Source organism: Hyla sarda, chromosome 9 (genome assembly GCF_029499605.1).
Source record: "Hyla sarda isolate aHylSar1 chromosome 9, aHylSar1.hap1, whole genome shotgun sequence".
NCBI classification, from domain to species: Eukaryota; Metazoa; Chordata; class Amphibia; order Anura; family Hylidae; genus Hyla; species Hyla sarda.
This window is the reverse complement of record NC_079197.1, coordinates 72,037,574-72,054,013: the sequence shown is the minus strand read 5'-3', so window position 1 is coordinate 72,054,013 and position 16,440 is coordinate 72,037,574. Positions and strand designations below refer to the sequence as shown.

The 16,440-nt window shown below is 47.5% G+C and overlaps 1 long non-coding RNA gene across 1 annotated transcript in view; it reads right to left on the bottom strand.

Annotated features, from left to right (window-relative positions):
* Nucleotides 1-16,440, bottom strand: part of LOC130290527 (uncharacterized) — a 62,167-nt gene that overhangs the window by 24,463 nt on the left and 21,264 nt on the right. The window contains exon 2 of the long non-coding RNA XR_008847625.1: nt 5,712-5,782. This is a non-coding gene — a long non-coding RNA (uncharacterized LOC130290527). The remainder of the gene's footprint in view (nt 1-5,711; nt 5,783-16,440) is intronic.

Genomic DNA, 16,440 nt, shown 5'->3' with positions numbered 1-16,440 from the left:
TGGTGACTGTGAGTGCGGAGATCGGGTGAATAGATGAAGATGTCATCCAAATAGACAACGACACAGGAGTAGAGAAGGTCCCGAAAAATGTCGTTGACAAAATCCTGTAAGACTGCTGGAGCATTACAAAGTCTGAAAGGCATAACATGATATTCGAAATGTCCATCACGAGTATTGAACGCGGTCTTCCACACGTCCCCTTCTCTTATATGAATTAAGTTATAGGCACCATGAAGATCCAATTTGGAGAAAATCCTGGCACCTCGCAGACGGTCAAAAAACTCTGAGATTAATGGAAGGGGATAATGGTTTTTAACTGTGATTTTATTCAGTCCCCGGTAATCGATGCAAGGATGTAAGGCCCCATCTTTCTTTTCCACGAAGAAGAACCCAGCTCTGGCAGGAGAAGAGGACTTCCTGATAAATCCTTTCTGTAGGTTCTCCTGGATATAGGTTGACATGGCCAGGGTTTCAGGAACAGACAAGGGGTAGATACGGGCCCTGGAAGGTGTGGTGCCAGGCAGCAAGTCTATTGGACAATCGTATGGACGATGTGGAGGCAAAACTTCTGCTTGCTTTTCGCTGAAGACATCAGCAAATTCCTGGAGGAAGGAAGGTAACCCAGGTAGAGGTCTAGATGAAGGTTCCAACTTGGTCACACGTACGTGAATGCAGTGATTGTTGCAGGGCGGACCCCAGCGAAGGACTTCTCCGGTTTTCCAATCCAGCTGTGGGGCATGTAGCTGCAACCAAGGGAGACCAAGCAAGAGAGGAGAAGTACAGTGTGGGAGTACATAGAAGGACAAGTTCTCCCTATGGGAGACTCTGACCTGCATCAACAGGGGTTCAGTGTGGTATAGCACGGTACAGTCCAGTTTTTCTCCATTGACCGTAGAGATGAACAGTGGTTTCAGGAGGCGTAAAACTGTCAGTCGATACTTATGTACTAGAGAGGCATCAATAAAGTTTCCCGCAGAGCCAGAGTCAAGGAAGGCCAGAACAGAGAGGTTCACTTTGGAAGGAAGAAGAGCTGAACCATCATAATCAAGCATGGAGAGGAAGAATTCACACCTAGGGAGGCCTCTTCAACAAACCCTAGGTGCGAGTGTTTCCCTGTGGCTGAGGACGCAGAGGACAGTTCTTAAGGCAGTGGTCTGCACTGGCGCAGTATAGACAAAGATTTTCGGTTCTTTGGTGAGTCCTTTCCTGCAGGGTCAGGCAAGACCGATCCACTTGCATAGCCTCCACTGCGGGGGGTAAGGTAGAAGATTGCGGTGGTTGCTGGAAGACTGGCGCCAACCGAGGGAAGCGTCGAGGTCGTGCAGATTCCCATTCTTGACGTAGCTCCTCTCGTCACTCTGAGAAACGGCTATCGATCCGGGATGCCAATTGTATTAGTTCGTTCAGGTTAGATGGCAACTCCTGGGCAGCGAGAACATCCTTAATTTGACTCAATAATCCTCTCTTAAAGGTAGCGCAGAGAGCTTCATTATTCCAGGCCAACTCCGACGCCAGGGTTCGGAACCGGATGGCGTACTCACCAACAGTGGAGTTGCCCTGAGAAAGACTCAGCAGAGCCGTCTCAGCGGAGGAAGCATTAGCAGGTTCCTCGAAGACAGTGCGAAATTCCGACAGGAATGCCTGGAGATTGGTAGTGATGACATCACTGCGATCCCACAGCGGAGTTGCCCAGGTCAAGGCCCTTCCCGAAAGGAGACTAATGACAAAAGCCACCTTTGCTCATTCTGTGGAGAACTGGTCCGCCATGAGCTCAATGTGCATGGAGCACTGGGTCATGAAACCTCGGTAGGACTTGGAACCCCAGTTGGATCCAATAGTGGACATAGCTATTGCTAAATTATCTAAGCGTTCCAGCCGAAGACGGGGCCAACCTGAAGGATTTGATGGATCACCACATGGAGATCACTCCTAAGAAAGCCTATTCCGCAGCTTCAGGCTCACACCTTGTAGCTTCTGCCACTCATGATGTCAGCAGGACCCTTAAGAAATGGTTTTCCCAGATTCAGGATGATATGGATTCTAGGGACGAAAGGGATGTGATTCTTGATAATTTCAAGAAAAATTAATTTGGCCATGGATTATATTGTGGAGGCTGCTGCTGAACAGATGACTGTCACGATGCCGGCTGGCAGGAGGTGGATCCTCTGTGCCAGAGAGGGATTGGCGTGGACCGTGCTAGTGGACCGGTTCTAAGTCACTACTGGTTTTCACCAGAGCCCGCCGCAAAGCGGGATGGACTTGCTGCGGCGGTAGTGACCAGGTCGTATCCACTAGCAACGGCTCAACCTCTCTGGCTGCTGAAGATAGGCGCGGTACAAGGGAGTAGACAGAAGCAAGGTCGGACGTAGCAGAAGGTCGGGGGCAGGCGGCAAGGTTCGTAGTCAGGGTGGATAGCAGTAGTACTGGTACACAGGCTTTGGACACACAAAACGCTTTCACTGGCACAAGGCAACAAGATCCGGCAAGGAAGTGCATAGGAGGAGGTCAGATAAAGGCAGGGAGCAGATGGAAGCCAATTAAGCTAATTGGGCCAGGCACCAATCATTGGTGCACTGGCCCTTTAAGTCTCAGGGAGCTGGCGCGCGCGCGCCCTAGAGAGCGGAGCCGCGCGCGCCAGCACATGACAGCAGGGGACGGGAACGGGTAAGTGACCTGGGATGCGACTCGCGAGCGGGCGCGTCCCGCTGTGCGAATCGCATCCCCGACGGCCATGACAGTGCAGCGCTCCCGGTCAGCGGGACCGACCGGGGCGCTGCGGAGAGAGAGACGCCGTACGCGCTCCGGGGAGGAGCGGGGACCCGGAGCGCTAGGCGTAACAGTACCCCCCCCCCTTAGGTCTCCCCTTCTCTTTGTCCGGTAACTGCCTCCCCTGGGATGAGGACACCAGGAAAGGATGGAGGGATTCCTCAACGGCAGGCAGTACAGCAGGAGTGGGAATGGGGAGGGAGGGCAGAGGGCGAGGCCTGGCACGGGGCAGTGTGACACCAGGACGAGGGCCATGAGGAGGCACCGAGGCTTGCCTGACTGGACTGGGAGAGGGGGAGAGGCACTTCTTAAGGCGGGCAGAGTCCATAACGACCTTAGGGAGACCGGATACAGGAGGAACCACAGGGTCACGGCAGGGAGTAATGGTAACCGGTTTAAGGCAGTCCTTGAAGCAAGAGGTACCCCAGCTCTTGATCTCCCCTGTGGACCAATCCAGGGTTGGGGAATGGTGTAGAAGCCAGGGTAGTCCAAGGAGAACTTCAGAAGTGCAATTGGGGAGGACCAAAAACTCAATTTTCTCATGATGAGGTCCGATGCACATTAGGAGGGGCTTCGTGCGGAAACGCACGGTGCAATCCAACCTGGCTCCGTTGACCGCGGAAATGTGGAGTGGCTTGACAAGACGGGTCACCGGGATGCGGAATTTATTCACCAAGGACTCCCGAATAAAATTCCCAGAGGCACCAGAGTCCAGGCAGGCCACGGCTGAGAGGGAAGAGCTGGCTGAAGAAGAAATCCGTACAGGCACCGTGAGACGTGGAGAAGCAGACTTAGAGCAAAGAGACGCCACACCCACGTGAGCTGGGTGCGTGCGTACGTTTCCCAGGCGTGGAGGACGGATAGGGCAATCCACCAAGAAATGCTCGGTACTGGCACAGTACAGACAAAGATTCTCTTCCTTACGGCGATTCCTCTCTTCCAGGGTCAGGCGAGACCGATCCACTTGCATGGCCTCCTCGGCGGGAGGCCTAGGCGCAGATTGCAATGGAGACTGTGGGAGAGGTGTCCAGAGATCTAAGTCTTTTTCCTGGCGGAGCTCTTGATGCCTCTCAGAAAAACGCATGTCAATGCGAGTGGCTAGATGAATGAGTTCATGCAGGTTGGTAGGAGTATCTCGTGCGGCCAGAACATCTTTAATGTTGCTGGATAGGCCTTTTTTAAAGGTCGCGCAGAGGGCCTCATTATTCCAGGAAAGTTCAGAAGCAAGAGTACGGAATTGTATGGCGTACTCGCCAACGGAAGAATTACCCTGGACCAGGTTCAACAGGGCAGTCTCAGCAGAAGAGGCTCGGGCAGGTTCCTCAAAGACACTTCGAATTTCCGAGAAGAAGGAGTGTACAGAGGCAGTGACGGGGTCATTGCGGTCCCAGAGCGGTGTGGCCCATGACAGGGCTTTTCCAGACAGAAGGCTGACTACGAAAGCCACCTTAGACCTTTCAGTAGGAAACTGATCCGACATCATCTCCAAATGCAGGGAACATTGCGAAAGAAAGCCACGGCAAAACTTAGAGTCCCCATTAAATTTGTCCGGCAAGGACAGGCGGAGGCTAGGAGTGGCCACTCGCTGCGGAAGAGGTGCAGGAGCTGGCGGAGGAGATGGTTGCTGCTGCTGTAGCTGAGACTGAATCTGCTGTAGCTGCGACTGGAGTTGCTGAGTCATGGTGGTCAAGTACGACAGCTGGTGATCTTGTTGGGCAATCTGTCGGGCTTGCTGGGCGACCAGTGTGGGGAGGTCGGCGACAACAGGCAGAGGAACTTCAGCGGGATCCATGGCCGGATCTACTGTCACGATGCTGGCTGGCAGGAGGTGGATCCTCTGTGCCAGAGAGGGATTGGCGTGGACCGTGCTAGTGGACCGGTTCTAAGTCACTACTGGTTTTCACCAGAGCCCGCCGCAAAGCGGGATGGACTTGCTGCGGCGGTAGTGACCAGGTCGTATCCACTAGCAACGGCTCAACCTCTCTGGCTGCTGAAGATAGGCGCGGTACAAGGGAGTAGACAGAAGCAAGGTCGGACGTAGCAGAAGGTCGGGGGCAGGCGGCAAGGTTCGTAGTCAGGGTGGATAGCAGTAGTACTGGTACACAGGCTTTGGACACACAAAACGCTTTCACTGGCACAAGGCAACAAGATCCGGCAAGGAAGTGCATAGGAGGAGGTCAGATAAAGGCAGGGAGCAGATGGAAGCCAATTAAGCTAATTGGGCCAGGCACCAATCATTGGTGCACTGGCCCTTTAAGTCTCAGGGAGCTGGCGCGCGCGCGCCCTAGAGAGCGGAGCCGCGCGCGCCAGCACATGACAGCAGGGGACGGGAACGGGTAAGTGACCTGGGATGCGACTCGCGAGCGGGCGCGTCCCGCTGTGCGAATCGCATCCCCGACGGCCATGACAGTGCAGCGCTCCCGGTCAGCGGGACTGACCGGGGCGCTGCGGAGAGAGAGACGCCGTACGCGCTCCGGGGAGGAGCGGGGACCCGGAGCGCTAGGCGTAACAATGACTTTGGCTTCTAGGGCCATGGCCCTCTCCACAGCCTCCCATAGGGCCCTCTGGCTTCGACCATGGGGAGGGGATAACTCCACGAAATTCCACCTATGTTACCTGGAATATTGTTTTGATTTCTCCACAGCTAACATCTCTACGGAAGAAGATTTTAGAGGAGTCTATTTTGGATTTTCCCGTGTTAAGAGCAGTCGAACCTGTTCCCTCTTCCAAAGTAGAAAAGGGAGTTTACTCCCATTTTTCTAGTTCCCAAGCCTTTGGGCAAAAACAGGTTGATAATAAATCTAAGATATCTCAACCAATTCATAATCAAGAAGAAATTTAGAACAGAGTACAGTCCGTACAGTCAAGATGAGATTTTCTTGCGTCCTTAGTGTTCACGGTGTACTGAACAGCTGAGAGGGCGGGGGGGGGGGTGATGTCCTTACCTGCCTACTCACTGTCCGATCGGTGATCTGCTGCTCCATGCCTGTTGCTGCAAAGCTCAGGTAACACTGATCTATGCTATGGCAAAGCATTGAACAGTTTATGCAGTCAGAAGAAAAGGACAAAAAAATGGTGTAAAAAAAAGTTAATAAATGTGAATTCACCCCTAAAAATATGTAAACATAATAAAAATAAACATGTGACATGGCCGGGTGCGTAAATGTCTGAACTATCAAAATATAACATTAATTAAACCGCACGGTCAATGGCGTATACATGAAAAAAGTCCAAAGTTGCAAATTCCAAAATTTATGGTCATATTATATACCCTAAAAAAATTTATAGAAAGCGATCAAAAAGTCACATCAAAACAAAAATGGTACCGATAAAAAGTACAGACCACAGTACAAAAAATTAGCCCTCATATAGTCCCATTTGCCGAAAAATAAAAAAGGGGTCAGAAAATAACAATTTTAAACATACAAATTTTGGTACATGTAGTTATAATTTTTTTAAAGTAGTATAATAAAATAAAAACTACATAAATTGAGTATCCTTGTAATCGTATGGACCTACAGAATAAATATAAATTATCAATTTTACAGAAAAGTGCACTGTGTAGAAATGGTAGCCGCTAAGATTTACAAAATTACGTTTTCTTTTTTATTTTGTCCCACAAATAATTTTGTGGTGAAATTACTTCTGTCATTACAAAGTAAAATTGGTAGCGCAAAAAACAAACCCATATATAGGTCTGTAGGTGAAAAACTGAAAGCGTTATGATTTTTAGAGGGTGAGGAAGAAAAAACAAAAGTACAAAAATGGAAAAACCCTGAGTCCTTAAGGGGTTAAAAACTTTGATGAAGATTCTAGGTCTAATGTCCTCCACAATAGATGCTGTTCCGTGGACCTTGTGGCACTTGAGACTTCTTTAGGCAGAAGTCCTCAACCATTGGAACAGGTCTCTTTCAAGCCTAGACACTAAGAAGAGACTGTATGATGAGACCTCTCCAGTTCGTATTTCCCTAGCTTGGTGGGCATGCCTACAGGATGGCGCATATATTAGAGGACCCAAATTGAATCATACTTATCACAGTTGCCTCGGACATCGTTTGGGGAGCCCACATGCTTCAGATGTCAGCTCAGAGAACTTGGAAGCTGATGGAGAAAACCCTGTCCTCAAATGTCAGAAAAATTGAGAGCAATACATCTGGCCCTGTGTCGCTTTGCGCCCTATCTTATGAACAGGGCAGAAAAAATCAGGTCACACAATATAGTGTCTGTGTATTACATCAACAAGCAGGGAGGCACCAGATTGAAACCCCTACTCAAGGAAGTAGGGAGGATCATGGCATGGGCAGAGAAATGGGTATCAGAGATTTCCACTGTTTACATTAGGAGAGCTCTGAATTTTCTCACAGACAGTTTGTCCTGAAACCTAGTAGTTCCAGGGGAATGGTCACCGGATCCTCTGTTTTTTCTACAGTTAACCAAGATGTGGGGCATTCCGGAAGTGGACCTTATAGCCACAAGAAACAACACCAAACTCGAGAAATTCTGTTCCCTATACCCAGAGGACAATCCCTTAGTGGATGCCATGATTATTCCATGGATTTTCAGTCTAGCTTATTTATTCTATCTAGTGTCCATGATCCTGAGAGTATTAAGGAAGATCAGACAGGACCAGGCTTCGGTAATGTCAGTAATACTGTTCTGGCCCAAGAGATCCTAGTTTGCCCAAATAATTTCGATGAGTCGAAGGACATATTGGACACTTCCTCTCAGACAGAACCTGGTGTTGCAAGGGACACAATTCTGTCACCGCCTCAAGTCTTACAGCCTTGAGGTTGATTGCACCCTATTAATGGCCAAGAGTTATTCTAATACGGTTTTAGACACACTTACCCATTCAAGAAGTAAGGCTACAAACAGGTCCTATGCCAGCATAAAGAGAAGCAGGGGATGCTGGGAAGGCGGGAAGGCAAGGGGGGAAGGCAAGGCGGGAAGGGAGGATGACCCTGAATCACATGTGGGATGCAGCCTCTCAGCATTCATTGACTCCTGTGATGTCACAGCCCTATATAATCGGCAGCCATCTTGCGGCTGCTCATTTCATGCCATATACACTGCAGAGATAGGACGGACTGCGTGTCTGTGTGTGTTACACAGAGACGCTGAATTGATTGTACCACAGCTTTCCACTGCCAACTGCTAGTTACATCAGTGTTGTGGACAGAGAGGAGTGCAGTGCTTGTTGTCACTGACGATTTTGACGCCAGCCATTAAGCTCCCAGTCACTTCATTCAGCATTTTATCAGAGGGGCAGATAGCTTTTCGTTGCCTCATACATATCAACAAGCTGCCTGAACTTCATGAACCTTATCACAGGAGGCAGGAAAGATTTTGCAGCGCAATTCTGTGTATTTTTCCCACAAAAAATCATCTGCATATACTAGTCTGTAGACAGTATAAAAACCAGTTCACACCATTCTTAACACTCTGTGACAGAGTGCAATTTAGGGTTTAATCCCCGTTTAATCCATCCGCAGTGGTCTTCAACCTGCGGACCTCCAGAGGTTTCAAAACTACAACTCCCAGCAAGCCCGGGCAGCCATCGGCTGTCCGGGCTTGCTGGGAGTTGTAGTTTTGAAACCTCCGGAGGTCCGCAGGTTGAAGACCACTGCGGCCTTCGACATCATCCAGCCCCCTCTCACCCCCCTTTAGTTCTGTACAGTACTCACCTCCGCTCTGCGCTGGTCCGGTGCTGCAGGGCTGTCCGGAGAGGAGGTCGTCCGGTGGGATAGTGGTTCCAGGCTGCTATCTTCACCGGGGAGGCCTCTTCTAAGCGCTTCGGGCCCCGCCCCAGAATAGTCACGTTGCCTTGACAACGACGCAGAGGTACGTTCATTGCCAACGTACTTCTGCGTCATTGTCAAGGCAACGCCTCTATTCCGGGCCGGAAGCGCGGAGAAGAGGCGCCCCCGGTGAAGATAGCAGCCCGGAACCACTATCCCACCGGACCACCTCCTCTCCGGACAGCCCTGCAGGACCGGACCAGCGCCGAGCGGAGGTGAGTACTGTACAGAACTAAAGGGGGGTGAGCGGGGGCTGGATGATGTCGAAGGCCGCAGTGGTCTTCAACCTGCGGACCTCCGGAGGTTTCAAAACTACAACTCCCAGCAAGCCCGGACAGCCGATGGCTGCCCGGGCTTGCTGGGAGTTGTAGTTTTGAAACCTCTAGAGGTCCGCAGGTTGAAGACCACTGAGGGCAGATGATGAGAAGAGGATGATGAAGGGGGGGGGTGTGGGATGATGACAAGAGGATGATGAAGGGGGGGGGTGGGATGATGAAGGGGGGTGGGGATGATGAAGGGGTGTGTGTGGGATGATTACAAGGGGATGATGAAGGGGGGTGGGGATGATGACAAGGGGATGATGAAGGGGGGATGTGTGGGATGATGACAAGGGGATGATGAAGGGGGGATGTGTGGGATGATGACAAGGGGATGATGAAGGGGGGATGTGTGGGATGATGACAAGGGGATGATGACAGGTGATGATGATGAGGGTCTGGATGATGACAGGCGGTGATGATGATGAGGATGTTAATGACGGGTCTGGATGATTACAGGGGGGGGGATGATGTATTTCCCACCCTAGGCTTATACTCGAGTCAATAACTTTTCCTGGGATTTTGGGTTGAAATTAGGGGTCTTGGCTTATACTCGGGTCGGCTTATACTCGAGTATATACGGTATGACTAAAAACTGGAATAGTTTCTAGTATAGTCAGCTTTAAAACATCAATGCATCTATCATGTTTAAGAAGTAAGTGGCGTGAGACACTATGTAGAACAAAACCATTTTTAATGTTAGATCTATGTTTGTTCATACGTGACCGCACCGTCTGTACGGTGCGGCCAACGTATTGAAGCCCACACGAGCAAGTAAGTAGATAGATAGCAAACGAACTATCACAGGAATAATGATTTTTTATTTGGAAACTTTTTTTAGATACTGTGGAGTATAAAAAAAAAAAAAGTTTCCAAATAAGAAATCATTATTCCTGTGATAGTTCGTTTGCTATCTATCTACTTACATGCTCGTGTGGGCTTCAATACCTTGGCCGCACCGTACAGACGGTGCGGTCACGTATGAACAAACATAGATCTAACATTAAAAATGGTTTTGTTCTACATAGTGTCTCACGCCACTTACTTCTTAAACCCTTAAGGACACAGCCCATTTTCACCTCTAGGACGCAGCCCTTTTTTGCACATCTGACCACTGTCACTTTAAACATTAATAACTCTGGAATGCTTTTAGTTATCATTCTGATTCCGAGATTGTTTTTTCGTGACATATTCTACTTTAACATAGTGGTAAATTTTTGTGGTAACTTGCATCCTTTCTTGGTGAAAAATCCCAAAATTTGATGAAAAAATTGAAAATTTAGCATTTTTCTAACTTTGAAGCTCTCTGTTTGTAAGGAAAATGGATATTCCAAATATTTTTTTTTGGGGATTCACATATACAATATGTCTACTTTATATTTTCATCATAAAATTTATGAGTTTTTACTTTTGGAAGACACCAGAGGGCTTCAAAGTTCAGCAGCAATTTTACAATTTTTCACAAAATTTTCAAACTCGCTATTTTTCATGGACCAGTTCAGGTTTGAAGTGGATTTCAAAGACCCCATTATAAAAACTACACCCCCCAAAGTATTCAAAATGACATTCAGTAAGCGTTTTAACCCTTTAGGTGTTTCACAGGAAAAGCAGCAAAGTGAAGGAGAAAATTCAAAATCTTCATTTTTTACACTTGCATGTTCTTGTAGACCCAATTTTTGAATTTTTACAAGGGGTAAAAGGATAAAATTTATACTTGAATTTGTAGCCCAATTTCTCTCGAGTAAGCACATACCTCATATGTCTATGTAAATTGTTCGGCGGGCGCAGTAGAGGGCTCAGAAGCGAAGGAGCGACAAGGGGATTTTGGAGAGTACGTTTTTCTGAAATGGTTTTTTGGGGGCATGTTGCATTAAGGAAGCCCCTATGGTGCCAAAACAGAAAAAAAAAAAAAAAAACATGGCATACCATTTTGGAAACTAGACCCCTTGAGGAACGTAACAAGGAATTAAGTGAGCCTTAATACCCCACAGGTGTTTCATGACTTTTGCATATGTAAAAAAAAAAAAAAAAATTTCGCTAAAATGTGTGTTTCCCCCCAAATTTCACATTTTTGCAAGGGTTAATAGCAGAAAATACCCCCCAAAATTTGTAACCCCATCTCTTCTGAGTATGGAGGTACCCCATAAGTTGACCTGAAGTGCATTACGGGCGAACTACAATGCTCAGAAGAGAAGGAGTCATATTTGGCTTTTTGAGAGCAAATTTTGCTCGGGGGGCATGTCGCATTTAGGAAGCCCCTATGGTGCCAGGACAGCAAAAAAAAACGACATGGCATACCATTTTGGAAACTAGACTCCTTGAGGAACGTAACAAGGGATAAAGTGAACCTTAATACCCCACAGGTGTTTCACGACTTTTGCATATGTAAAAAAAAAAATATTTTTTTTTACCAAAAATGCTTGGTTTAGCAAAAATTTTACATTTTTAAAAAAGGTAATAGCAGAAAATACCCCCCAAAATTTGAAGCCCAATTTCTCCCGATTCAGAAAACACCCAATATGGGGATGAAAAGTGCTCTGCTGGCGCACTACAGGTCTCAGAAGAGAAGGAGTCACATTTGGCTTTTTGGAAGCAAATTTTGCTCTGGGGGCATGCCGCATTTAGGAAGCACCTATGGTGCCAGGACAGAAAAAAAAAACCACATGGCATACCATTTTGGAAACTAGACCCCTTGGGGAACGTAACAAGGGGTAAAGTGAACCTTAATACCCCACAGGTGTTTCACGACTTTTGCATATGTAAAAAAAAAAAAATTTTTTTACACTAAAATGCTTGTTTTCCCCCAAATTTTACATTTTTACAAGGGATAATAGCAGAAAATACCCCCCAAAATTTGTAACCCCATCTCTTCTGAGTATGGAAATACCCAATAAGTGGACGTGAAGTGCACTGGGGGCGAACTACAATGCTCAGAAGAGAAGGAGCATCATTGAGCTTTTGGAGAGAGAATTTGGCCATGTGCATTTCCAAAGCCCCCCCGTGGTGCCAGAACAGTGGACCCCCCCACATGTGACCCCATTTTTAAAACTACACCCCTCACGGAAGGTAATAAGGGGTGCAGGGAGAATTTACACCCCACTGGCATTTGACGGATCTTTGGAACAGTGGGCTGTGCAAATTAAAAATTTTATTTTTCATTTTCACAGACCCCTGTTTCAAAGATCTGTCAGACACCTGTGGGGTGTAAATTCTCTCTGCACCCCTTGTTACATTCCGTGAGGGGTGTAGTTTCCAAAATGGGGTCACATGTGGGTATTTATTGTTTTGCACTTATGTCAGAACCGCTGTAAAATCAGCCACCCCTGTGCAAATCACCAATTTAGACCTCAAATTTACATGGTGCACTCTCCCTTCTGAGCCTTGTTGTGCGCCCCCAGAACACTTTGCGCCCACATATGGGGTATCTCCGTCCTCAGGAGAAATTGCGATACAAATTTTGGAGGCTTTTTTTCTTTTACCGCTTGTGAAATTTTAAAGTATGGGGCAACACCAGTATGTTAGTGTACAAAAATGTATTTTTTTTACACTAACATGCTGGTGTAGACCCCAACTTTACCTTTTCATAAGGGGTAAAAGGAGTAAAAGCCCCCCAAAATTTGTTAGGCAATTTCTCCCGAGTACGGAAATACCCCATATGTGGCCCTAAACTGTTGCCTTGAAATACGCCAGGGCTCCGAAGTGAGAGAGCGCCATGTGCATTTGAGGCCTAAATTAGGGATTTGCATAGGGGTGGACATTAGGGGTATTCTACACCAGTGATTCTCAAACAGGGTGCCTCCAGCTGTTGCTAAACTCCCAGCATGCTTGGACAGTCAATGGCTGTCCGGAAATGCTGGGAGTTTTTGTTTTGCAACAGCTGGAGGCTCCGTTTTGGAAACACTGCTGTAGGATACGTTTTTCATTTTTATTGGGGGGGAAGGGGTGGTGGTGGGGGGGGCAGTGTACGTGTGTATATGTAGTGTTTTACTCTTTATTTTATGTTAGTGTAGTGTAGTGTTTTTAGGTTACATTCACACTGACGGCGGATTACACTGAGTCTCCCGCTAGGAGTTTGAGCTGTGGCGGCTGCAGCTCAAACTTGAAGCAGAGAACTCACTGTAATCCGTCGCCAGTGTGAATGTAACCTGTACATTCACATGGGAGGGGGGGGGGGGGGGGGGCAAAACTACAACTTCCAGCATGCACTGACAGAACGTGCATGCTGGGAGTTGTAGTTTTGCAACAGCTGGAGGCACACTGGTTGGAAAATACTGAGTTAGGTAATAGAACCTATTACCTAACTCGGTATTTCCCAACCAGTGTGCCTCCAGCTGTTGCAGAACTACAACTCTCAGCATGTACTGATTGCCAAAGGGAATGCTGGGAGATGTAGTTATGCAACAGCTGGAGGCACGCAAGTACAACTCCCAGCATGCCGAGACAGCCATTTGCTGTTCCTGAATGCTGGGAGTTGTAGTTTTGCATGATTTACAGGGGTTCAGGCTGGAGATCACTGACAGTGGTCTCTAAACTGTGGCCCTCCAGATGTTGCAAAACTACAAATCTCAGCATGCTAAGACAGCAAACTGCTGTCTGGGCATGCTGGGAGTTGTAGTTTTGTAATATCTGGAGGGCTACAGTTTAGAGACCACTGTCAGTGATCTCCAGCCTGAACCCCTCTAAATCTTGCAAAACTACAACTCCCAGCATGCCAACACAGCAAACAGCTGTCAAGACATGGTGGGAGTTGTAGTTTTGCAACATCTGGAGGGCGACAGTTTAGAGACCACTCTCTAAGCTGTCGCCCTGCAGATGTTGCTAGGCAACAGACTCTGGACACGTGGCGTCATACTTACCTCCACCGCCGCCGTAATCACAGCCGCCGCCGCCGCCGGGTAAGTGACCGCCGCTGCCGCCGCTATTACACGGTTCCCCCCGCTGTGCCCGGACACCGATGGGTGGGCATAGCGGCGGGAACCGAACTTTAACCCCCCCGCCCCGTCTGCTATTGGTCGGCCGCTCCGCCGATCAATAGCAGGGATAGGAGGGGTGGCAACCCTGCCACCTCACTCCTATCTCTTCAAGGAGGATCGAGGGTGTCTTGGACACCCCCGATCCCCCTTATTTTATCGCGGCGCCGCGATTGATGGGCAGGGGGAGAGCGCTCCCCCTGCAAACACCGTAGATGCCGTGATCAGAACTGATCACGGCATCTATGGGGTTAATGCTGCCGGGACCGGCGCGATCGCGGCTCCGGCAGCTGCGGTGGGACTCCGGCTGTGATTGACAGCTGAGTCCCACCCGCGATCTCCTGCGCTGCCCGCGGCAGAGCAGGAGATCGCTTGGACGTATGCATACGTCCATTTGCGCAAACGTGTAATTCGCCTGGACGTATGCATACGTCCAATAGCGGGAAGGGGTTAAACATGATAGATGCATTGATGTTTTAAAGCTGACTATACTAGAAACTATTCCAGTTTTTAGTCATAATCGTATACAGCGATTAAATAATAGGGAATCCTTCTGGATTTTTTCTTTGGTTACTTTATTTCCAGATGGTCTTAATGAGACACTGGAAAATGCCCGTTAAAACATCGAAGAGAAAAAAGAGCAAAGAGGAGAAAAAAAAAAAAAATTAAGGAGAAAAAAATGGGAAAAATAAAGGGAAAAAAAAAGAGAAAAAAAAATATATAATTATTTTTTTTTTATATATAGTACTATAATATTTTTAAATAATTTTTTGTTAAAATGTAATATTTGTTTTTAATTGTATTGTATTTGTTTTATTGGGTACTTTGTTGTGATGTTATTATGTGCTTCTATCTTGTTGTGAAGGGCTTAAAGGGCTTGACCCCTCAAGGGGTTAATTAAATTTTCCTCCTTGAAGGGGTTAACCCCTTTTCCCTATATATACCTTGTAATCTGCTAAACCCAACATGCCTGAGGAAGCGGGTGACCGTGAAACACGTTGCATTATGGGAAATAAATCCTTTTAACTTCTTATCTGGTCTCAGCGCTTCCATTGATCCCGCTCTGCTACCTGGAGATTGCTTGTTTTTATCGTGATTCTATTTCAGCGGGACGAAGCTGCAGAGACCCTTTGATGATACGCCCTGTTCCATTGTTGTACTTGGTTGGAGTACAACTTCATGTGGTAAGCGCAATTCACACTTAGCGTTACCAACTCACCTTTGGTGTTACACTACGGAGCGCATCCGTTTGTGCTTTTTTTATTTCAGTTTACATACTGTGAATGTCCAAGCAACAGTACTCACCGGCTGGTGTTTTACAAAAATACAGAGTTTTTAGGCGTACTGTAGCGCATATTTCTGCCCTCATACCACATACTTACATCTAAGTAGTGTACTATTTTTATCTGTTTATCTGTCAAGGGCCTACATAATGTGAAAGTCCAAGCAACAGTAGTCAGCGGCTGATGTTTTACAAAAAGACAGAGTTTTTTGGCTTATTGTAGCTCATTTTTCTGCCCTCATCAGTGTATACCGCATACGTACATCTAAGTAGTGTACCGTTTTGTACCTGTTAATCTGTCAAGGGCCGACATACTGTGAAAGGACAGCCAAAAGTAATCACCGGCTGGTGTTTTACATAAAGACAGAGTTTTTAGGCTCATTGTAGCACATCAAAGCAGTCTACTATTTTGTATGTGTAAATCTTTAACAAGTCTAGATACTGGGAAAGTCCAGGCAAAAGTAATCACCATTTGGTGTTTTACGAAAATACATTTTCCAAGTGTACTGTAGAGCCTTTTTTTCTGTCATATGTGCATACCACATACCTACAAGTAAGTAGTGTTCTTTTTTTGTACCTGTTAATCTGAAACAAACCTACATACAGTGAAAGGCCAGGGAATAGTAACCACCGGCTGGTGTGTTACGAAAATACGTTTTCCAAGTGTACTATAGAGCCTTTTTTTTCTGTCATATCTGCATACCACATAGCTACATCTAAGTAGTGTACTTTTTTGAACCTGTTAATCTGCCACAAGCCCACAGTGAAAGGTGTGTAGTGAAGCGCATTTTACTCCCCTGGTATACGCACTAAGTATGTCAGGCAGAGAAGTGCCAGGACGTGCTCAGAGAAGTGGCAGATGCCTAAATTTATCAGGCAGAGGTCGCAGCAGACTAGGGGCAAGTGGATGCAGGAGTCGCAGCGAGAGGCCTGTTCTCCCGGTATCAGCTACCGGTCGTGTCTCTACCGACAACCCAGCTGTCATCACAAGTAACATCTGATACCACCAGTCAACAGTTGGTGGGTTCCTCAGACACAACCCTCAGTTGGCATGACCCGGGAGCAGTCCCTGTACTTCCATTGCCTCTGTCCTATGCTGTTCTCACCCCTAAAGAATTATCTTACGGAGTGGGTTCAGCTCCACTATTCAGTGAGGAAGATGTATTAGACGACAGTCAGCAGCTACTGCCCAGCCAAGAAGTGGAGGAGACTTCTGCCGCTTCCTACGCTAAGCGGGCAATTATTGATGAGGAGAGTGATGTGGGAGGTGGTGTTTCCAGCATTCAGGGTCCTGAATCATACACTGT